The sequence below is a fragment of the Mesoplodon densirostris genome, chromosome 4 (genome assembly GCF_025265405.1).
Source record: "Mesoplodon densirostris isolate mMesDen1 chromosome 4, mMesDen1 primary haplotype, whole genome shotgun sequence".
NCBI classification, from domain to species: Eukaryota; Metazoa; Chordata; class Mammalia; order Artiodactyla; family Ziphiidae; genus Mesoplodon; species Mesoplodon densirostris.
Genome location: NC_082664.1, coordinates 5,115,519 through 5,139,296, shown reverse-complemented (window position 1 = coordinate 5,139,296; position 23,778 = coordinate 5,115,519). Strand labels below are relative to the sequence as shown.

At 33.9% G+C, this 23,778-nt stretch overlaps 12 non-coding genes and 5 pseudogenes across 12 annotated transcripts; all 17 read left to right on the top strand.

Moving 5' to 3' along the window:
* Positions 1-439: 439 nt before the first annotated feature.
* On the top strand, positions 440-516 carry LOC132489616 (small nucleolar RNA SNORD113/SNORD114 family; annotated as a pseudogene).
* A 906-nt stretch (positions 517-1,422) lies between these two features.
* On the top strand, positions 1,423-1,497 carry LOC132489606 (small nucleolar RNA SNORD113/SNORD114 family). Its single transcript, XR_009532007.1, has one exon. It is a non-coding gene; the product is annotated as a small nucleolar RNA SNORD113/SNORD114 family (small nucleolar RNA).
* A 1,535-nt stretch (positions 1,498-3,032) lies between these two features.
* LOC132489622 (small nucleolar RNA SNORD113/SNORD114 family) lies at positions 3,033-3,096 on the top strand (annotated as a pseudogene).
* Positions 3,097-4,226: 1,130 nt separating this feature from the next.
* Positions 4,227-4,300, top strand: LOC132489632 (small nucleolar RNA SNORD113/SNORD114 family). Its single transcript, XR_009532026.1, has one exon. It is a non-coding gene; the product is annotated as a small nucleolar RNA SNORD113/SNORD114 family (small nucleolar RNA).
* Positions 4,301-5,202: 902 nt separating this feature from the next.
* LOC132489628 (small nucleolar RNA SNORD113/SNORD114 family) lies at positions 5,203-5,274 on the top strand. The gene has a single exon (XR_009532023.1). It is a non-coding gene; the product is annotated as a small nucleolar RNA SNORD113/SNORD114 family (small nucleolar RNA).
* An 840-nt stretch (positions 5,275-6,114) lies between these two features.
* LOC132489601 (small nucleolar RNA SNORD113/SNORD114 family) lies at positions 6,115-6,189 on the top strand. Its single transcript, XR_009532002.1, has one exon. It is a non-coding gene; the product is annotated as a small nucleolar RNA SNORD113/SNORD114 family (small nucleolar RNA).
* Positions 6,190-8,644: 2,455 nt separating this feature from the next.
* LOC132489603 (small nucleolar RNA SNORD113/SNORD114 family) lies at positions 8,645-8,716 on the top strand. Its single transcript, XR_009532004.1, has one exon. It is a non-coding gene; the product is annotated as a small nucleolar RNA SNORD113/SNORD114 family (small nucleolar RNA).
* Positions 8,717-9,845: 1,129 nt separating this feature from the next.
* LOC132489640 (small nucleolar RNA SNORD113/SNORD114 family) lies at positions 9,846-9,917 on the top strand. Its single transcript, XR_009532034.1, has one exon. It is a non-coding gene; the product is annotated as a small nucleolar RNA SNORD113/SNORD114 family (small nucleolar RNA).
* Positions 9,918-10,784: 867 nt separating this feature from the next.
* Positions 10,785-10,865, top strand: LOC132489631 (small nucleolar RNA SNORD113/SNORD114 family; annotated as a pseudogene).
* Positions 10,866-11,749: 884 nt separating this feature from the next.
* LOC132489617 (small nucleolar RNA SNORD113/SNORD114 family) lies at positions 11,750-11,824 on the top strand. The gene has a single exon (XR_009532014.1). It is a non-coding gene; the product is annotated as a small nucleolar RNA SNORD113/SNORD114 family (small nucleolar RNA).
* A 1,527-nt stretch (positions 11,825-13,351) lies between these two features.
* Positions 13,352-13,423, top strand: LOC132489637 (small nucleolar RNA SNORD113/SNORD114 family). Its single transcript, XR_009532031.1, has one exon. It is a non-coding gene; the product is annotated as a small nucleolar RNA SNORD113/SNORD114 family (small nucleolar RNA).
* Positions 13,424-13,650: 227 nt separating this feature from the next.
* On the top strand, positions 13,651-13,721 carry LOC132489644 (small nucleolar RNA SNORD113/SNORD114 family). Its single transcript, XR_009532038.1, has one exon. It is a non-coding gene; the product is annotated as a small nucleolar RNA SNORD113/SNORD114 family (small nucleolar RNA).
* Positions 13,722-14,629: 908 nt separating this feature from the next.
* Positions 14,630-14,701, top strand: LOC132489639 (small nucleolar RNA SNORD113/SNORD114 family). Its single transcript, XR_009532033.1, has one exon. It is a non-coding gene; the product is annotated as a small nucleolar RNA SNORD113/SNORD114 family (small nucleolar RNA).
* Positions 14,702-15,585: 884 nt separating this feature from the next.
* LOC132489609 (small nucleolar RNA SNORD113/SNORD114 family) lies at positions 15,586-15,662 on the top strand (annotated as a pseudogene).
* A 494-nt stretch (positions 15,663-16,156) lies between these two features.
* LOC132489658 (small nucleolar RNA SNORD113/SNORD114 family) lies at positions 16,157-16,229 on the top strand. The gene has a single exon (XR_009532051.1). It is a non-coding gene; the product is annotated as a small nucleolar RNA SNORD113/SNORD114 family (small nucleolar RNA).
* Positions 16,230-21,485: 5,256 nt separating this feature from the next.
* LOC132489614 (small nucleolar RNA SNORD113/SNORD114 family) lies at positions 21,486-21,558 on the top strand. Its single transcript, XR_009532012.1, has one exon. It is a non-coding gene; the product is annotated as a small nucleolar RNA SNORD113/SNORD114 family (small nucleolar RNA).
* Positions 21,559-23,626: 2,068 nt separating this feature from the next.
* Positions 23,627-23,702, top strand: LOC132489619 (small nucleolar RNA SNORD113/SNORD114 family; annotated as a pseudogene).
* The last annotated feature ends 76 nt before the right edge of the window (positions 23,703-23,778 follow it).

The following is a 23,778-nucleotide window of genomic DNA, read 5'->3' as shown; positions in this document are numbered from 1 at the left end:
TGATTAGGTCTCAATATTTTTATTATCTTTCATGTTCTGTACTCCCCAGAATGAATGAATCATTTAGCATCTTCCATGGACATGAGCTCTATGGTTGCTTCTGTATAATAGGAGGATGAAGATTAATGTGAGTAATAGTTGAAGTTCTTATCTCAGTTTGCTTTTTTATTAAAGTAATTCACTGTATTGTTTGGAATTTGGAATATAAATAAAGAAGGCAGCTGTATCTCGGTATTGAGTATGGATATACAAACCATCATATTGATGAATGCATATATGGAAAACTGAGACTGTTAGTATGAGATGTATTACACTGAGAATAATTCTATGTACATCAGGGGTCTTCTTGGGTTTTTTGAATTGTACTGCTAAAATTATTATTGAGTTTTTAATTTAATTAATAAAGAAATAGAAATGTATGTAGAAAGAAGAACAGTACTGGATCGATGATGATTTCTGGTCATCATCAATATGAGTCATATACGATGAATACATGTCTGGAACTCTGAGGTCCAATATTAAATTAAGCTTGTCCATTCTCAACTTGAGAAGGTGTCCTATAGACAAATGTTAGGAATAAATGAGGGGCTTGTTTTTCGTCTTTGTGTTCATGTATTTCATTCTATTATTATAATTGGATAGTATGAGAATCTATAAATAAATATATAATTAAAACTAATGATGAATGGAGTAAAACACTTCCCAATTACCAAAATATGTGGTGAGACAAGAAATATTATTAATATATCATGGAAACCCTGAAGTTCAATTAGTAATGCATGGTACATGACCATTACCACTTAGGGTAAGAATGAGGTAGACAGGATAATTTGTAGACAACCTTCATCTTCTGGCTCAGTGGCAAGATTGAAGTGGTTCGTTTTCAACAGACTTAATACACACACTAAATTAATGATTGCCTAAATATCTGTGTGAATGTTGAAGTAAGGGAAAGTGGAGAGTGTCTCCACCATTTTTATCAGCTGCTTTGCTTTATACTCCTCAGAGTGGACACACTGGACCTGAAAGAAAGATTCTTCCTTGAGCACCAGCCTAGGATGGCGTCTCTGTTTTAGGAGCCAAGAGACCAGTGTGAGCAGAATCAAATTTGTAGTCTTGGGTTGGGTGGTTTGTCTAACATATTTACTGTATTAATAAAATATTTGAAGTATAATTAAAGAAGGCCATTTTTATCCTGTTGATAATAAAGAGATTAATATGAAGCATTATATTGATTAATGCAGATTTGAAAAACTGATCATAAATGTGAAAGAGATATAATTATGTGAGTATCTTTCTAGAGATATGTTAGTGGTATCAAGGCCTTGTTGGGTCTTGTGACTCATAGAGTTATAGATTATAATTAGTGAATCAATGAACTAATCAATTAACAATATAGAATGAAGAGACATTCATCTTTTCTGGATCAGTGATGATAAATGCCGGCGTACGAGTCATTGATGATGAATAATACATGTCTCGAGCTCTGAGGTCCAATACAAAAGAAATGTGGTCTTTCTCTTCATGCATGTTCATTGGTTATGCTAATTAAGCCAATGAAAGCATCAATCAACAAATCTGCAGATCAAAGGATAGAAAGTCTCAATCTCGGTCATCACCTTCTCTGTTTGGTACTTTTCAGAATAGCAGCTCAAGGTGATTTCAGCCTCCATTGTGATCAAGGCTCTCCTTTTCTGGTTGCTATGGGACAGAGACCCAGGTGAGTAATGGCCAGTGTTCCTCTCTTGGTTTGGGGAATTGGTTTAAGTGTTTTCATTGTATTTTCAAACATGATATATATCAAAGGGTTAATGATGGCCTGTTGATAAATAACCATGAAAGCTTATGCTGATGAAGTGATAATCTAGAACCTGGAAATTCATTAACCAAGGAGATCTCATGTATGGTGATAATGTTTGGAGAGAAGTTAGGGATATTCACTGGTCTGGTTCTTGGGTTTTGGGTATTCATGTTTTTCTTTCATTAGTATTAATGATGTAATGATTTAATTGATAGAGATGTACCAATGAATGAACTAAAATTGGACCCAAGGGGACCAACGATGAAGTTGGGTAGAGACTGAGGCATTTATGGGCAAGGTACCATAAGTATCTGGAAGCCTGAGGGCCAAGAAGTGTACACACTCTATTTTCTACACTGATTTCATCTTACGGACAGATGTTTGAAATATATAAAGTCATGCTCTTAGTTTGGATTAATAGATTTTGATTTAGTATTATTAATGGATAAATAATAGAACCATTAAAGATATATAAATAATAGCTTAAGAAGAAAAGGTAAATTATTATGTACCTATGAAAATATGTTGTCAGCCAAAAAATAGTAATGAAAATTGCCAACACTGATGCCCATTAGGAAATGAATGGATCAATGGTGTCACCTCTTTGGCCAAGCATCATACAGATGTGACGATTAAGTATCAGTTTTATTGCTCTGTGTCATTCTCAAGTTTGAGGTTCTTTTTGTTCATAGAAAAATTCTCTAAGTTATGAAAAAGCTATAAATTCCTAATGATTTGAGTACTATAAATCTAGAAAGCAAGAATCAATCGCAATAAATTTTCCTTTTTTTAAAAAAACATCCCCTGTGCATCGTACTTCTGAAAATGGACACATTCGAGCTGATTAAGCATTATTCCATGGTCATGCATCTTATGATTGCATCACTGTGATAGATTCACAGGAACCAATGTGAGTAATAGTCAAATTTCTTGTCTCAGTTTCAGTGATTTTTTTTCATGTGCATTTATTCACTGTTTTATTTGAAAGTTCCATACAGAATAAAAGAAGGCCAACTGTAGCTCAGTGATATATATTGAATACTGCATAGATGAAAAATGGCATCATTATTTTTAAGAAAGATACTCTGCTGTGAGAATGAATTATTTACAGAATGAGGATATCTTGACTCTTCTTGGGTTTTGTGAATAAACTGTTTTAAATTATTATGATTGATTTTCTGAATTAGTCAATAAACCATGTAGAAATGAGTGAAGAAAAGAGGGACAATATTGGATCGATGATGACTACTGGTGGCCTCTGAGTCGTGTACGATGACTGGAAGTCTGATGTCCGATGCAAATGGAATCTAGTCCATTGTCCTATTTGAGTTGATTCTAGAGACACTTGTCTGATATATACAAGGGACTTGTTTTTGGTCTTTATGTTTATGCATTTTCTTTATATTTTATAACTGTGTTAATCAAATAAGCAATAAACAAACATATAAATAAATAAAGATGAAGGCAGTGAAATATTGTCCCATTATAAACATATGTGGTGATAGAAGAAACAATATTAGTAAATTTGAAAACAGTGAAGTCCAAAGAGAAATAAATGGCACATGAAAAATCTTTGACTAAGAGAAATATGGACAATTGTAGTAATAATCACTGCTCATTTTCTCGGTCAGTATCAAGTTTTAAGTTCATTTTCTTAAGAGAAATTGAAATAAATATACTCCAAATTAATGATTGTCTAAACCACTGAAAAATGAAATTCAGAAGCAAGGATCAATAGAGATTAGTTCTCAATTTTTTATCATTTGCTCTGCCCTGTACTCCTCAGAATGGATGCCCTTGAGCTGATCCAAGCATCTTGCATGGTCAGCAGCCCTGTGGTTGCATCTGTGTGTTAGGAGGAAGCAGAACAATGTGAGTAGTAGTCAGTGTTCTTGTCTTGGATTGAGCCGTATTTTTAAAAAGACACTTATTGTATTGATGAAAAGTATTAAATATAATAGAAGTCCAAACTTGCCAAAGTCAAATATAATTGATATGAAGGAATATGATCATTAATCCATATATGAAAAACTGAGTTCAGTCAATGAAAGAGTTGAGTGTCAGGGGAGATGATGGTTTAGATAGGTGTTAGGGATATTTAAGGGTCTTACTCATGATTTATTTGTGTGACTTTTATTTATTTATTTATTTATTTATTTTAAAATATTTATTTATTTATTTGGCTATGCCGGGTCTTAGTTGCAGCATTCAGGATCTTTAGTTGCGGCAGGCAGGGTCTTTAGTTGCAGCATGTGAGCTCTTAGTTGTGGCATGTGGTATCTAGTTCCCTGACCAAGGATCAAACCCAGGCCCCCTGCACTGGGAGCATGGAGTCTTAACCACTGGACTACCAGGGAAGTCATTTAAATAATAGTGAATTAATCAATAAACAGATGTAGATGATACTGGAGAAAAGAGCCCCTCCTAGACCACTGATGATGACTGGAGGCATAAGAGTCATATATGATGAATACCATGTGTCTGTAACCCTGATTCCACACAATACAAAATCTAGCCAATGTTCTGTTATAAATGACCCCATGGGTCGATGTTAGGAAAATACAAACATCATATTCCATTTTTGGGGTTAGATGTATTAATAATAATAAATCAGTAATTGAGCCCTGAAAAAAATGTAAAAAAAAGATGAAAAGAAGAAGGTGAAGCATTGTCCACCAGGATCATATGTGGTCAGGCAAGAAATATTATTAATAAAATAGAAAACATTCATGCCCTTTAAGCAATAAACGAATAAGTGTTTTGCCCTTTTGCTGAAAGGATCATACAGACACTGATAAGTAAGAGTCAACATTCTTGCTCTGGGTCAGTCTCAAATTTAAGGTTTTCTTTTCTTAAGAGAAAAAATACTATGTTATGAAAAATTAATGAATGCCTAAATGAGTAAGTGAAATGTGGATAACAAGGATCAATGGAGATAAGGTCTGAAATTTTTTATCATCTTTTCTGCTCTGTACTCCTTAGAATGGGAGCACTTAAGCTGGTTGAAGTATTCTTCTATGGTCCTGAGAGCTCTGGTTGCATTCACGTGTTAGGACTGTGGAGACCATGTGAGTAATAGACAAATTTTGGCCTTAGTTTCAATATTTTATTTAAGGCTATTGACTGTATTATTGCAAGTTTTGAAATATAATCAATGAAATCCAAATAGCCCAGTGTGAAATATGGGATTAATATGAAGTATTATATTGATTCACTCATAAAATGAAAAATGAGAGTTATTAATGAAAGATGTTGACATGAGAATGATTCTAAATATATATTAGAGATCTCTAAGCTCTTCGGTGGTTCCAATGAATAACCATTTTAAAAATTATAATTACTGAATTATGAATTGACCAATAAATAATGTGGAAAGGAATGAAGAAAAAGAGATACAGTACTAGGTTAATGACGACTACTGGCAGCGTGTGAGTCGTATACGATGAGTGTGTGTCCGGAACTCTGAGGCCCAATAAAATTAATCTAGTCCATTTTCATTATTTGAAGGTATTCTATAGACAGATGTCAGGAATATACTGAGATCTTGATTTGATCCTTATGTGCATGCATTTTCAGCTATTATTATAATTGGATAAATGAGAGAATCTATAAATAATTATATAAATCAGTAAAGATGAATGCATGAAGCATTGGCCATTATATAAATATGTGAATGGTATATGACTGTTAACTGTTTTCTAAGGGAATAAAAGTCTTACATAATGTTCATAATTTGGTCAAGGGTCAAACTTGTTCATTTTCTTAAGAGAAATGAATATTCACACCAAATTAATGATTGCCTAAGGACTGATTAAATGAAAGTTAACAGCAATCAATAGGCAGTGGAGAGAATGTCTCAACCATTTTTATCATCTGTTCTTCCCTCTTCTCCTCAGAAGCGACACAGTGGACCTGATTTAAGGACCTTTCCTTGATTGACAGCCTTAGGATAGGATCTGTGTTTTAGGATCCCAGAGATCTATGTGAGTAATAAGCAAATTCTTTCCTTGGTTTGGATGTTTTGTTAAGGGTCTTCATTGTATTAACAAAAAGAATTAAAAATATTCCAGAAAGTCCAATGTGTCCTTGTAACAAATATGTGATTAATAGAATCACAATGATTAAAGCATTTATGAAAAGTTGTATAATTAATAACAAAGATACATTGATTTGAGAATGACTCAAGATACATATCAGAAATAACAAAGACTTCTTGGTGTTTTGTGAATCATATTGTTTTAAAGTTGTAATTAGTGAATTAATGAATTAACCAATAAATGATATAGAATGAATGAAGAGAAAGTCATCTTTTCTGGATCAATGATGATAAATGCCAGCGTGTGAGTCATTGATGATGAATAATATGTGTCTGGAACGCTGAGGTCCAATACAAAAGAAATGTGGTCTTTCTCTTCATGTGTTTTCATTGGTTGTGCTAATTGAGCCAATGAAAGCATCAGTCAACAAATCCGCCGATCCATGGTGTGAAAGTCTCGATCTCGGTCATCACCTTCTCTGTTTGGTACTTTTCAGAATAGAAGCTCAAGGTGAGTTCAGCCTCCATTTTGATCAAGGTTCTCCTTTTCAGGTTGCTATGGGACAGAGACCCAGGTGAGCTATAGCCAGTGTTCCTCTCTTGGTTTGGGGAGTTGGTTTAAGTGTTTTCATTGTATTCTTTGAAAGTAGTAAATATAATCAAAAAGTTAACTATGGCCCAATGATAAATATCATATGAGACCTTATGTTGATTAATTGATAATATATAACATTCATATTTATTAATGAATGGTATAATCTATGTTGGTATTAGAGACAAGTCAGGGATATCCAATGGCTAGTTCTTTGGTTTTTGTTACTCAAATATTTATTTTATTATTATAAATGAAGTAATCATTTAATTGATACAAATATATAAATAAATGAACTAAACATGGGCCCAAATGAATCAATGATGATTAACACATGACCATGGATGATGAAATATAAGGGTCTGGAACGCTGAGGCCCAACACAGTCCATACTCTTTCTTTGTTTATTTCATCCTATGCACAGATGTTAAGAAGTTCAAGTGCTTAGACCGAGTTTAAAAATTAGTAATACAGCAATGAGAGCACCATAAAAGATATGTAGATAATAGATGAAGGAGAACAGTAAATTATTGTCTAATTTGGAACATATATAATGAGGCAAGAAATATTCATAAAAATTGCCAACATTGATGTCCATTATGAAATGGATGGCTCAAGGGTATCACCTCTCTGGCCAAGTATCAGATAGACTTGAACTATTCAGAGTTGATTTTATTGTTCTGAGTCAATCTCAAGTTTGAAGTTGTTCTTTCTGTTAAGAGAAAACAATGCCTGCATTATAAAAAAGTTATAAATTCCTAAATGACTGGGTAAATGAAATGTAGAGTGCAAGAGTCAATGGCAATAAATTTGTTTTTTTTTCTCATTGACTGTACTTCATATTGTTCAAAATGGACACATTCACGCTGATGAAGCGTTATTCCATGGTGATGCACCTTAATGATTGCATCTCTGTGTTAGAAGCACAGAGACCAATGTGAGTAATAGTCAAATTTCTTGTCTTGGTTTCAGTGATTTTTTTCCCTCTGTGTGTGTATACAGTGTACTATTTGAAAGTTCCATATAGGATAACAGAGGGACAATGCAGCTCAGTGATACAGAAGTTTATGAAACATTAATTGATTAATGCATAGATGAGTAACAGCATATAATTTAAAAAGAAGTACATTGCTGTGAGAATGATCTATTTATAGATAGCAATATCATGACTCTTCTTGGGATTTGTGAATAATAGGGTTTTAAAATTATTATGAGTGACTTACTGAATTAGTCAATAAACAAATAGAAATGAACAAAGAAAAGAGTGAAATGGGCCAGTGATGATGGTCGTGATGGGAAGAGTCCTGAACGATGAAAACATGGTTGAAACTGAGGTCCAACCCAGATCATAAGTAGTCTATTCCCTGTTGAAATTATTTCTATAGAGAGATGTCAGGAATATAAAGAAATCATATCTTATATTGATTTCATAGACTTAGATTTGTTGTTATTAATGGATCTGTGATGGAACCATTAAGCAAGTATAAATAAACATATAAGGAAAAGTAGGGTGAAACATTGTCCAAATTGGAACTTTGTGACAAAAGTTACTGTTAACAAACATTGAAAACACTGATGCCCATTAAATAAATGGCTGAGGGTCACCTATTTGACCCAGTTTGGATAGAAATGCATATGTAAGAGTCAGTTTGTTCTGCCTCAGACTAAAGATTGAGCTTTCTCTTTTAACAAAATAGAAAGTATTGAAAGAAAAAATAATAACTACTTAAATACTGAGTAAATGAAATTTGGAAAATAAGGATCAATGGCAATTAGGTCTGAATATTTTTATCATCTCCTGTGTTCTGTACTCCTCAGAATGAAGACAATAGAGATGATTTAGCATCTTTCATGGGCATGAGCTCTGTGCTTGCCTCTGAATAGTAGGAGGATGGAGATTAATGTGAGTAATAGTCGAAGTTCTTTTCTCAGTTTGTTTATTTATTAAAGTAATTCAATGTATGATTAAGAAATGTGGACTATAGGTAAAGAAGGCGGCTGCATCTCAGTGTTGAGTATTGGTATAAGAATCATTATATTGATTAATGAATATACGGAAAACTGAGAGTGTTAATGAGAGATGTATTAAAGTAAGAATATTCTACATACATCAAAGCTCTTCTTGTTTTTCTAATTGTACTGATAAAATTATTAGTGAATTTGTGATTTACACAATAAAGAAATAGAAATATATTTAGAGAAAAAGGGACAATATTGGATCGATGATGACTACCGGTGGCGTATGAGTTGTGTACGATGAATACGTGTCTGGAGCTCTGAGGTCTGATGCAAATGGATTCTAGTCCATTTTCCTGTTTGCAGTGACCTTATAGGCAGTGGTTAGGAATACACAAAGATGTTTATTTTGGTTATTATGACCAGGCATTTTTTCTATTTTTATAACTGAATCAATGAAATAGTGAATATACAGATGTGTAAAATTTAAAAAAATGATGAATGTGAAGCCTTTTCCAATTATAAAAATATGTGGTTAGGCAAAAATTACTATCATATATTAATACATTAATATTTTTTGAGGGACTTCCCTGGCGGTCCAGTGGTTAGGAATTCGTCTTCCAATGAAGTGGGTGTGGTTTTGATCCCTGGTCGGGGAGTTAAGATCCCACATCCCTCGTGGCCAAAAAAACAAAACATAAAACAGAAGCGATATTGGAACAAATTCCATAAAGACTTAAAAAATGGTCCACATCAAAAAAAACCCCATAATTCTTTTTAAAAAAATTTATTGAAAAGACTTATAACCATTGGGAAGGAAGTGCTATATCACCTCTTTGGCTAGGGGTGATATAGAAAATGACAGGTATTTGTTACTGACTGAGTCAGTTACAACTTTCACATTTGATTTATTAAGGGAAAAAGAAACAAATATTACTATAATTTAGTCAATGCCTCAATTACTGTGCAAATGAATAGTGTGATATTTGGATCAATGGAGAGCATATCTCAGTATTTTTATCACCTTGTCTGCTTGTTATTCTTCAGGATGGATGTTCCTGCTATTTCAGCTTCTGCTGTGCTCACTTGTCACACCACCCCTGTGTCAGGAAGGAAACTAAGGTGAGCAATGGGCAAGATTGTTGTCTTGGACTGGTGGTGCGTTTGAGGGTACTCATGGTGTTATTAAAAAGTATTACATTAATGAAAAACTTACTCATTGTTCAATGATAAATATAAGAAATATTCTTTTGAATAATTGATAATAGATAGGATTGAGGTTGAAAATTGGAAGAGATGGACCCTTAGTGGGAAATGATTCTGTAAACTGAGGTGAGGGGTATTGAAGAGTCTTATTCTTGGAATATTTAGTGAACCATATATTATTTTTATTATTATCAATGAATTAATGATTTAATCAATACAAATATAGAAATGATGGAAGAAAAGAGACTCAGTGATGGACCAATGATGATGATCGTGACGGGAAGAGTCCTGAACGATGAAAACATGTCTGAAACTCTGAGGTCCAACCCAGCCCATAGTAGTCTCTTCCTTCTGGTGAAACTGTTTCTGTAGAGAGATGACAGGAATATAAATAGATCATATCTTTGTATGGATTTCACAGACTTAGATTTGTTATTATTAATGGATCTGTGTTAGAACCTTTAAGCAAATATAAATAAACATAAGGAAAAATGAGGTGAAGCATTGTCCAAACATGAATGTGTTTTGTTTGGCAAAAGATACTGTTAACAAACATTGAAAGCACTGCTACCCATTAAATAAATTGGTGAAGGTCACCTCTTGGACCGAAGGTAGATAGAAATGCATCAGTAAAAACAGTTTAATTGTTCTGCCTCAGACTAAACATTGAGTTTTTTTCTTTTAACAAGATAAGAGAGAAAGAAAAACTAATAATACCTAACTACTGAGTAAATGAAATGCAGAAAACAAGGATCAGTGGTGATTAGTTCTCAATATTTTTATCATCTTCCGTGTTCTGTACTCCTCAGAATGAAGGCAGTAGAGATGATTTAGCATCTTCCATGGACAGGAGCTCTGGTTGCCTCTGTATAATAAGATGGAGATTAATGTGAGTAGCAGTTGAAATTCTCTGTTTTTTTAATTAAAGTAATTTACTGTATTATTAAGAAATGTGGAATATAAGTAAAGAAGGCAGCTACATCTCAGTGTTGAGTATTGATATACAAACTATTATATTGATTAATGCACATATGGAAAACAATGTATTAAAGAGAGATATATATTTAAGTACAAATTATTCTATATACATCAAGGCTTTTCTTGTTTCTGAGTTGTACTGCTAAAATTATTAGTGAATTTTTTATTTAATCAATAAAAAAATAGAAATATATGTAGGAAAATAGGAACAATATTGGATCAATGATGATTTCTGGTCATCATTATGAGTGGTATATGGTGAATATACCAATATATTCTGGAACTCTGAGGTCCAATATTAAATTAATCGAGTCCATTCTCAACTTGAGAAGGCATCCTATAAACAGATGTCAAGAATAAAGGAGGGGCTTATTTGTGGTCTTTGTGCTCATGGATAGTCATTCTATTATTGTAATTGGAAAATGCAAGAATCTGTAAATAAATATATAATTAAAAATAAAGATGAATGGAGTAAAACAATTTCCAATTACTGAAATATGTGCTGAGCCAAGAAATACTATTAGTGTACCACGGACACCCTGAATTTCAATTAAAAATGAATGGTACCTTACTGTTACCACTTAGGGTAAGGATGAGGGGGCCAAGAGAAGTGATGGACAATCTTCATCATGTAGCGCAGTGTCAAGATCAAAATGGTTCATTTTCATAAGATTTCACATATCTGCTACATTAGGGATAGCTTACATAACGATGTGAATGTGGAAGCAGGGATGCGTGGATTGTCTCCACCATTTTTATCTTCTGCTTTGTTTTGTACTCCTCAGAGTGGATGCACTGGACCAGAAATGAGGATTCGTCTTTGAGTGCCAGCCTAGGATGGCATCTTGGTTGTAAGAGCCAGAACACCCATGTGAGCATCATCTAGTTCCTAGTCTGGGGGTGGGTGTTTTCACTAAAAGTAATGACTGTGCTAACAAAATGGGTGAAAGAAAATTAAAGGAGGGCATCTTTATCCCACTGATAAACAAGGAACTGTTGTGAAGCAAAAACCCGATAATAAATATGAGAGAGATATGATGACGTGAGAATGGTTCTAGAGACAGGTGAGTGATATCGAGGCCTCGCTGGGTTTTGCAAACCCAAGAGTGTCAAAATTGGCATTAGTGAATTAATGCATGAGTCAGTGAACCATATAGAATGAAGAGAAGGTCATCTTTTCTGTATCGATGATAATAAATGCCAGCATATGAGTCATCGATGACGAATAATACGTGTCTGGAACTCTGAGGTCCAATACACAAGAAATGTGGTCTTTCTCTTCATGCGTTTTCATTGGTTATGCTAATTGATTCAATGAAAGCATCAATCAACAAATCTGCGGATCCATGGTGTGAAAGTCTCAATCTCGGTCATCACCTTCTCTGGTACTTTTCAGAATAGAAGCTCAAGGTGATTTCAGCCTCCATTGTGATCAAGGTTCTCCTTTTCAGGTTGCTGTGGGACAGAGACCCGGGTGGAGTCCTATCTTGGTTTGGGGAATTGGTTCAAGTGTTTTCATTGTATTCTCAAATGTGATAGATATCATCAAAAGGTTAACTATGGCCCAATGATAAGTATGATATGAAACCTTATGTTGATTTATTGATAATATATAACTTTGATATTTATTAATGAAGGTATAATCTATTTTGGTATTAATTAGAGACAAGTCAGGGGTATTCGAGTGTCTTGTTCTTTGGTTTTTGTTAGTCATGTATTTATTTTATTATTATCAATGAATAAGGATTTAATTGATACAAATATATAAATGAATGAACTAAAACGAGGTCTCAAATGAACCAGTGATGCTTAGCAGATGAGTCATGGATGACAAATGAAAAAGGTCTGGAACCTTGAGGCCCAAGACATTTCATACTCTATTTCTTTGTTTTTTTCATCCTATGGACAGACGTTATGAATGTTTAAAGTTCAAGTTCTAAGATTGAGTTTTAAAATTATTAATACATCAGTGAGAGTACCTTTAAAGATATAGATAATAGATGAAGAACAGATACATTATTGTCTAATCGTGAACATAAATGGTGAGGAAAGAAATAGTAAGAGAAATTCCCAACACTGGTGCACATTATGAAATCAGTGGATGAAAGATGTTACCTCTGTGGCTAAGATTCAGATAGACTTGAAGTATGGGAAGTCGATTTTGTTTTTCTGAGTCAGTGTCAAGTATGAGGTTTTTCTTTCTTTCAAGAGAAAACAATGTCTACATTAGAAAAAGCTATACATTCCTGAAGGTCTGGGTAAACGAGACGTAGAATGCAAGAGTCAATGATGATAAATTTTCTTTCCTTTATTTTTCTCATCGACTGTACTTCATATTGTTCAAAATGGACACACATTCGTGCTGATGAAGCATTATTCTGTGGCGATGCACCTTATGATTGCATCTCTGGGTTAGAAGCAAAGAGACCAATGTGAGTAATAGTCAAATTTCTTGTAACAGTTTTGTTGATTTCTGTTTGTTTGTTTTTGTTTGTGTGTGTATTCATTGTATTGTTTGAATGTTCCATATAGAATAACAGAAGGCCAAGTGTAGCTCAGTGATAACTATTGAATTTTATGATACATTAATTGATTACTGCGTCAGTGAAAAACAGCATCTAATTTAAAAAATGATACGTTGATGTGAGAATGATCTATGTACACAATAGGGATATCATGACTCTTCTAAGGTTTTGTGAATAATAGGATTTTTTTAGTTATTATGAGTGCATTACTGAATTAGTCAATGAACAGAATTGAACAAAGAAAAGAGACTCAATCATGGACCAATGATGATGATCGTTTCGGGAAGAGTCCTAAACGATGAAAACATGTCTGGAACTCTGAGGTCCAATGCAGACATCAGTAGTATATTTCCTCTGATGAAACTTTTTCTGTTGAGAGGTTTCAGGAATATAAATAGATCATATTCTTGTATTAATGTGTTAAAGTAAGAATAATTCTTTATACATCAAGGCTCTCTTTGTTTTTTTTTTAAATTGTACTGATTAAAATTATTAGTGAATTTGTGGTTTACACAATAAAGAAATATAAATGTATGTAGAAAAAGATGGACAATATTGGTCTGATGATGACTATCCGTGGCCTATGGGTTGTGTATGATGAATATGTGTCTGGAGCTCTGATGCAAATGGAATCTAGTCCATTGTCCTGATAGAAGTGACCTTATAGGCAGTGGTTAGGAATATACAAAGATCTTTGTTTTGGTTATTATTACCGTGCATTTTTTTCTATTTTTATAATTGAATCAATGAAATAGTCAATATACAAATGTGTAAAATAAAAATATGATGAAAGTGAAGCCTTTTTCAATTATAAAAATATGTGGTTAGGCAAAAGTTACTATCATATAGTAATACATTAATAAGTATTGAAAAGACTGATAACCATTGAGAAAGATGTGGTATAAGGGTGTTACCTCTTTGGGTGATATAGAAGTGACAGGTATTGGTTAGTGACTGAGTCAGTTACAACTTTCACATTTGATTTATTAAGGGAAAAAGAAACAAATATTACCATAATTTAGTCAATGCCTCAGTTACTGTGCAAATGAATAGTGTGATATTTGGATCAATGGAGAGCGTATCTCAGTATTTTTATCACCCTGTCTGCGTGTTATTCTTCAGGATGGATGTTCCTGCTATTTCAGCTTCTGCTGTGCTCACTTGTCACACCGCCCCTGTGTCAGGAAGGAAACTAAGGTGAGCAATGGGCAAGGTTGTTGTCTTGGACTGGTGGTGCGTTTGAGGGTACTCATGGTGTTATTAAAAAGTATTACATTAATGAAAAACTTACTCATAGTTCAATGATAAATATAAGAAATATTCTTTTGAATAATTGATAATAGATAGGATTGAGGTTGAAAATTGGAAGAGATGGACCCTTAGTGGGAAATGATTCTGTAAACTGAGGTGAGGGGTATTGAAGAGTCTTATTCTTGGAATATTTAGTGAACCATATATTATTTTTATTATTACCAATGAATTAATGATTTAATCAATACAAATATAGAAATGATGGAAGAAAAGAGACTCAGTGATGGACCAATGATGATGATCGTGACGGGAAGAGTCCTGAATGATGAAAACATGTCTGAAACTCTGAGGTCCAGCCCAGACCATAAGTAGTCTCTTCCTTCTAGTGAAATTGTCTCTATAGAGAGATGACAGGAATATAAATAGATCATATCTTTGTAGGGATTTCACAGACTTAGATTTGTTATTATTAATGGGTCTCTGATAGAACCATTAAACAAATATAAATAAACATAAGGAAAAATAGGGTGAGGCACTGTCCAAATATGAATGTATTTGGTTTTGCAAAAGATACTGTTAGTAAACACTGAAAACACTGATGCCCGTTAAATAAATGGCTGAAGGTCATCTCTTTGACCAAGCTTAGATAGAAATGCATCAGTAAAGACAGTTTAATTGTTCTGCCTAAGACTATAGATTGAGCTTTCTCTTTTAACAAGATAAAAAGTATACAGAGAAAGAAAAATTAATAAATACCTAAATACTGAGTAAATGAAATGCAGAAAACAAAGATCAGTGGTTATTAGGTCTCAATATTTTTATCACCTTCTGTGTTGTGTACTCTGCAGAATGAAGGCAGTAGAGATGATTTAGCATCTTCCATGGACAGGAGCTCTGGTTGCCTCTGTATAATAGGAGGATGGAGATTAATGTGAGTAACAGTTGACGTTCTCTGTTTTTTTATTAAAGTAATTTACTGTATTATTAAGAAATGTGGAATATAAGTGAAGAAGGCAGCCACATCTCAGTGCTGAGTATGGATATATGAACCATTATATTGATTAATGTATATATAGAAAACAATGTATTATCGAGGAAGATATGTTACAGTAACAATACTTCTGTGTACACCAAGGCTCTTCTTGTTTTATTTTTTGAATTGTACTGCTGCAATTATTAGTGAATTTTTGATTTAAGCAATAAAGATATAGAAATGTATGTAGAAAAATAAGACCAATATTGGATCGATGATGATTTCTGGTCATCATCAATATGAGTCATATATGATGAATACATGTCTGGAACTCTGAGGTCCAATATTGAATTAAGCTAGTCCATTCTCAACTTGAGAAGGCATCCTATAGACAGATGTCAGGAAGAACATCTCAGTTTATTATCATCTCCTCTGCTTTATATTCCTCAGAATGGACGCACTGGAGCTGATTGAAGCATCTTGTGTGGTCACAAGCTCACTGGTTTCATCTGTGCTGTAGGAGTATGAAGACCATGTGAGTAATAGTCAATGTTTTAGTTTGAGTGGTTTGTTTAAGGTTATTCATGTATTATTCAAAATATGAAATGCAATCAAAGAAGGAAAAATGCCATGTTAGTATCAGAGTGACATGAAATGTTATATTGATTAATCTATAAATGTATCCTTGAGGTCAGTTTTTGAAACAGAGTTAGTCTCTGGAAAAGATTTTAGAGATAGATATTGACAATATTTTAGTTTATTTTTTATTTATGTGTATTTAGCAATGAATTTATCAATAAACAGATGTTTATGAGAATGAAAAGAAAGAGGGCTTTCATGGGGCAGTGATGATGAATGGTAGCAGATGAGTCTGGGTAATGGGTAATATATGTCTAGATACTGAGGTCCAACAAAATACCTAGTGTATTTCTTGTATTTCATGTTAAGATATACCCAGTAAACGTATTTGGTTCATAGAAATAGAGTTATTATTATTAATGGATTAATTATAGAACCATTAAATAAATATAAATAATAGGTAAAGAAAAAAGGGTGAACTTTGTCTAACTATAAGCATGTGGCGAGACAAGAAATACTATTAATAAAATTGAAAACATTGAAACTCAGTCAGGAATAAGTGGATCAAGAGCATCGCTTTGACTAAGGGTCATATCAATGCAGATAATTAGGAGTCAATTATTTCGTTGTGGGTTTGTCTCAAGTTTGCTGTTGTTCATTTTGTTAAGATAAAAATATCTCCACTGTGTATTCCATGCAAATGGAAACCAAAAGAAACTGCAGTAGCAATTCTCATATCAGACAAAATAGACTTTAAAATAAAGACTATTAGAAGAGACAAAGAAGGACACTACATAATGATCAAGGAATCGATCCAAGAAGATATAACAATTGTAAATATTTATGCACCCAACATAGGAGCACCTCAATACATAAGGCAAATACTAACAGCCACAAAAGGGGAAATCGATAGTAACACATCCATAGTAGGGGACTTTAACACCCCACTTTCACCAATGGACAGATCATCCAAAATGAAAATAAATAAAGAAACACAAGCTTTAAACGATACATTAAACAAGATGGACTTAACTGATATTTATAGGACATTCCATCCAAAAACAACAGAATACACATTTTTCTCAAGTGCTCATGGAACATTCTCCAGGATAGATCATATCTTGGGTCACAAATCAAGCCTTGGTAAATTTAAGAAAATTGAAATTGTATCAAGTAACTTTTCCAACCACAATGCTATGGGACTAGATATCAATTATAGGAAAAGATCTGTAAAAAATACAAACACTTGGAGGCTAAACAATACACTACTTAATAACGAAGTGATCACTGAAGAAATCAAAGAGGAATCAAAAAATACCTAGAAACAAATGACAATGGAGACACAACAACCCAAAACCTATGGGATGCAGCAAAAACAGTTCTAAGAGGGATGTTTATAGCAATACAATCCTACCTTAAGAAACAGGAAACATATCAAATAAACAACCTAACCTTGCACCTAAAGCAATTAGAGAAAGAAGAACAAAAAAAACCCAAAGTTAGCAGATGGAAAGAAATCATAAAGATCAGATCAGAAATAAATGAAAAGGAAATGAAGGAAACGATAGCAAAGATCAGTAAAACTAAAAGCTGGTTCTTTGAGAAGATAAACAAAATTGATAAACCATTAGGCAGGCTCATCAAGAAAAAAAGGGAGAAGACTCAAATCAATAGAATTAGAAATGAAAAAAGAGAAGTAACAACTGACACTACAAAAATACAAAAGATCATGAGAGATTACTACAAGGAATTGTATGCCAATAAAATGGACAATCTGGAAGAAATGGACAAATTCTTAGAAATGCACAACCTGCCAAGACTGAATCAGGAAGAAATAGAAAATATGAACAGACCAATCACAAGCACTGAAATTGAAACTGTGTTTAAAAATCTTCCAACAAACAAAAGCCCAGGACCAGATGGCTTCACAGGCGAATTCTTTCAAACATTTAGAGAACAGCTAACACCTATCCTTCTCAAACTCTTCCAAAATATAACAGAGGGAGGAACACTCCCAAACTCATTCTACGAGGCCACCATCACCCTGATACCAAAACCAGACAAAGATGTCACAAAGAAAGAAAACTACAGGCCAATATCACTGATGAACATAGATGCAAAATCCTCAACAAAATACTAGCAAACAGAATCCAACAGCACATTAAAAGGATCATACACCATGATCAAGTGGGGTTTATTCCAGGAATGCAAGCATTTTTCAATGTATGCAAATCAATCAATGTGATACACCATATTAACAAATTGAAGGAGAAAAACCATATGGTCATCTCAGTAGATGCAGAGAAAGCTTTTGACAAAATTCAACACCCACTTATGATAAAAACCCTGCAGAAAGTAGGCATAGAGGGAACTTTCCTCAACATAATAAAGGCCATATATGACAAACCCACAGCCAACATCATCCTCAATGGTGAAAAACTGAAAGCATTTCCACTAAGATCAGGAACAAGACAAGGTTGCCCACTCTCACCACTCTTATTCAACAGAGTTTTGGAAGTTTTAGCCACAGCAATCAGAGAAGAAAAGGAAATAAGAGGAATCCAAATCGGAAAAGAAGAAGTAAAGCTGTCACTGTTTGCACATGACATGATACTATACATAGAGAATCCTAAAGATGCTACCAGAAAACTACTAGAGCTAATCAATGAATTTGGTAAAGTAGCAGGACACAAAGTTAAGGCACAGAAATCTCTGGCATTCCTATACACTAATGATGAAAAATCTGAAAGTGAAATCAAGAAAACACTCCCATTTACCATTGCAACAAAAAGAATAAAATACCTAGGAATAAACAACCTAAGGAGACAAAAGACCCCATATGCAGAAAATTATAAGACAGTGATGAAAGGAGTTAAAGATGATACAAATAGATGGAGAGATATACCATGTTGTTGGATTGGAAGAATCAACATTGTGAAAATGACTCTACTATCCAAAGCAGTCGACAGATTCAATGCGATCCCTATCAAACTACCACTGGCATTTTTCACAGAACTAGAACAAAAATTTTCACAATTTGTATGGAAACACAAAAGACCCTGAATAGCCAAAGCACTCTTGAGAACGAAAAATGGAGCTGGAGGAATCAGGCTTCCTGACTTCAGACTCTACTACAAAGCTACAGTAATCAAGACAGTATGGTACTGGTACAAAAACAGAAATATAGATAAATGGAACAGGATAGAAAACCCAGAGATAAACCCGTGCACATATGGTCACCTTATCTTTGATAAAGGAAGCAGGAATGTACAGTGGAGAAAGGACAGCCTCTTCAATAAGTGGTGCTGGGAAAACTGGACAGGTACATGTAAAAGTATGAGATTAGATCACTCCCTAACACCATACACAAAAATAAGCTCAAAAGCGATTGAAGACCTAAATGTAAAGCCAAAAACTATCAAACTCTTAGAGGAAAACATAAGCAGAACAGTCTATGACATAAATTACAGAAAGATCCTTTTTGACCCACCTCCTAGAGAAATGGAAATAAAAACAAAAATAAGCAAATGGGACCTAATGAAACTTATAAGCTTTTGCACAGCAAAGGAAACCATAAACAAGACCAGAAGACAACCCTCAGAATGGGAGAAAATATTTGTAAATGAAGCAACTGACAAAGGATTAATCTCCAAAATTTACAAGCAGCTCATGCAGCTCAATAATAAAAAAACAAACAACCCAATCCAAAAATAGGCAGAAAACCTAAATAGACATTTCTCCAAAGAAGATATACAGACTGCCAACAAACACATGAGAGAATGCTCAACATCATTAATCATTAGAGAAATGCAAATCAAAACTACAATGATATATCATCTCACACCAGTTAGAATGGCCATCATTAAAAAATCTAGAAATAATAAAAGCTGGAGAGGGTGTGGAGAAAAGGGAACACTCTTGCACTGCTGGTGGGAATGTGAATTGATACAGCCACTATGGAGAACAGTATGGAGGTTCCTTAAAAAACTACAAATAGAACTACCATATGACCCAGCAATCCCACTACTGGGCATATATCCTGAGAAAACCATAATTCAAAAAGAGTCATGTACCAAAATGTTCATGGCAGCTCTATTTACAATAGCCAGGAGATGGAAGCAACCTAAGTGTCCCTCATTGAATGAATGGATAAAGAGGATGTGGCACATATATACAATGGAATATTACTCAGCCATAAAAAGAAACGAAATTGAGTTATTTGTAGTGAGGTCGATGGACCTAGAGTCTGTCATACAGAGTGAAGTAAGTCAGAAAGAGAAAGACAAATACCGTATGCTAACACATATATATGGAATATAAGAAAAAAAAAGTGTCATGAAGAACCTAGGGGTAAGACAGGAATAAAGACACAGACCTACTAGAGAATGGACTTGGGGACACTGGGAGGGGAAAGGGTAAGCTGTGACAAAGTGAGAGAGTGGCATGGACATATACACACTACCAAACGTAAAATAGATAGCTAGTGGGAAGCAGCGGCATAGCACAGGGAGATCAGCTCGGTGCTTTGTGACCACCTAGAGGGGTGGGATAGGGAGGGTGGGAGGGAGGGAGACGCAAGAGGGAAGAGATATGGGAACATATGTATATGTATAACTGATTCACTTTGTTATAAAGCAGAAACTAACACACGACTGTAAAGCAATTATACTCCAATAAAGATGTAAAAAAAAAAAAATGCTGAGTAGCCAGGCGAGAAATGGGAGATGTTAGTCAAAGGGTACACATTTCCATTACACAGTGAATAATATCTAGGGATGTAACACACACCTTCGTGGCTATGGTTAATAATACTCTATTGTATTCTTGGAATTTGCAAAGAGAGTAAGTCTTAAGTGTTCTCATCACACACAAAGTCAACTACGTGAGGTGATGGATGTGTTCATTAACTTGACTGTAGTGATCATTTCACAATGTGTATGTGTGTTAAATAATGTTGAATAGCTTTAAAAATCATTTTGTTTAACTTAGACATGAACAATTTTTATTTGTCCATCTTAGCTCAATAAAGCCGTAAATTTAAAAAACAAACAAACAAAAAAATATCTCCACTGTGAATAATTTATAAATACCTAAGTGCATGAGTAAATGAAATGCGGATATCAAGAATCAATGGGGATTATATTTGAATGATTTTTATCATCGACTGCTTTGTACTTTGCAGAATGGAAACACTTGAGCTGATTTAAGCAGTGTACGGTGATGGTGACCTCTGTGATTGCATCTCTGTGTTAGGAGAAGAGACACCAATATGAGTAATAGTCAAAGTCTTGTATGGATTTCAGTGATTCCTTTCAGGGTATTTAGTGTGTTATTGAATAGTACCATATATAATAAGAATGGCCAACTGTAGCCCAGTGATAAATACTGAATTAATATGTAACATAAAAACAAAGGATATAAACAAAGAGATATACTGATGTGAAAATAATTCTATTATATATACAGAATAGGGATTTCAGGGCTTTTCTGGGTTTTTGTGAGTAATTGGGTTTTAAAATTATTATTAGTGAATTAATGAATTAGTCAATAAACACTGTAGAAATGAATGAAGAAAATAGGTACAACATTGGATCCATGATGACTGTTCGGTGCGTTATGAGTCGTGTATGATGAATATGTGTCTGGAACTCTGAGGTCCAATGCAAATGGATTCTGGCCCATTGCCCCTATTTCAGGTGATCCTATAGACACATGTCAGGAGTATACAAGGATCTTGTTTTATGTTCATTCATTTTCTTTTTATTTTTATAATTGGATCAATCAAATAATAAATAGATAAATAAAGATGAAGCTGGTGGAACTTTCTCCAATTATAGAAATATGTGGTTAGACAAGAAATACTATCAACATATATTAAAAACAAATGTATGTTAGGAAACATATGGTACAAGGGGGTTATTCTTTGACTACGTATGATATAGTTATTGATAAGTCAAATTTTCTTTTTCTCTGTCATTGTCAAGATCAATTTTGTTCATTTACTTAGGAGAAAATAAAATACAAATTATCCCAATTCACTACCTACCTAAATGACTGACTAAATGAAAGGTGGAATTCAAGGACTAATGAAAATAATATATTAACCTCTTTTTTTATCTTCTACTTTGTCTTGTACTCCTTAGAATCGTTGCAATGGGCTGACTTAAATGTTCCACCGATGTCACGAATCCTGTGGTTGCATCTATGTGTTAAGAGCTTGGAGAGCAAAGTGAGTAATAGTCAAAATTATTTTCTTGGTTTTGTGGTTTTGTTTTTATAAGATTTTCACTGCACTCTTAAAACCTGTGAGGGACTTCCCTGGTGGTCCAGTGGTTAAGATTTTGCCTTCTGTTGCAGGGGGTGTGGGTTCGATCCCTGGTCCGGGAGCTGAGATCCCACATGCCGTGGGGCCAAAAACCCAAAACATAAAACAGAAACAATATTGTAACAAATTCAATAAGGACTTTTAAAATGGTCAACATCAAAAAATCTTTTTAAAAAATGTGAAATATAATTGATGATTGTCGACCATGGCTAAACAGTAAAAGTAGGGTTCATATGAAGCATTAATGAATCTATATAGGATTCATATTAATGAATCTATATAGGAAACTTTGAGGTCAATTAATGACAGTTTCTGTGGGAAGTAATTCTATAGACAAATGAAAGAGCCAAGGACCTTGTTTGTTTTAACTTTTTGTGACCGTGAAGCCTTTATTTTATTATTATTAGCGAATTGATGAATTAATCGATAAAAAGTGTTGACGTGAATGAAGGTAATGAGGACCAGATCTGGATAAACAATGATGACTTGTGGTACGAGTCTTTGATGAGCAACACTACGGGTCTGGAGTTCTGAGGCCCAACACAAAAGAAATCTAATATTCTCCCCTCTTTTGAAGTGATCCTGTAGGGAGATGCCAGGCATATATGAGGCTCATGTTCTTAGTCTTAATGTACAGAAATACCTAAAATTGTTTTTATTAAGAAATCAATGGCAGGATAAGTAAATAAATAGGTAAGTAAATAAATATGAAGAGCGGAAACACTGTTCATTGTGTTAAAAAGTATTATGAAGAAATCTGATGATGTAAATTGGGATGGAAAATAAAATGATCAAGTGCATATGTCTTTGAGTGAGAATAATAGTGATAATTGTCATTTACTGATTTAGTTACAACTTTGACATTTGATTTCTTAAGAGCAAAATAAATAAATCTTACCATGAATTAATAAATGCCTAAATGACTATGCAGATGAGTTGTGGAAACTTTAAATCAGTGGAGAGAAGGTCTCAACATTTTTATCATCTTGTCTACTTAGTCCTCTTCAGAACAGATGCTGGAGATGACTTCAGCTCCTGTTGTCATCAAGATTGTCTGCTGCTTTCTTGTGTGGAAAGAGACCAAGGTGAATAATGGTCCACACTGTTGTCTTGGATTGGGTCATCTGTTTAAGGGTATTTACAATATTATTAAAAAGTATTAAATTCATTTAAAAATTCCTAATGATAAATAGGATATGAAACATTATGTTGATTAATCAATAATGTGCAGGATTGAGGTCTATTAATGAAAAAGGTATAGTCTGTGTGGAAAATGATTCTGTAAACCAGTGTTAGGAATCTTGTCCTAGAGTTTTTATGAACCATGTATTATTTTGATTCTTAGCAATGAATTCATAATTTAATCCGTACAAACATACAAATGAAGAGGAACAGACCAAATCATGGACCAGTGATGATGTCTGATGGCATAGGAGTCATGGACAATGAAAACATTTGTGTCTGAAACTCTCAGGTCCAACACAGAACAAAATTAACCTGTTCCTCTGTTGGAATTGTTTCTATAAAGAGATGTGAGACATATACAAAGATCATGT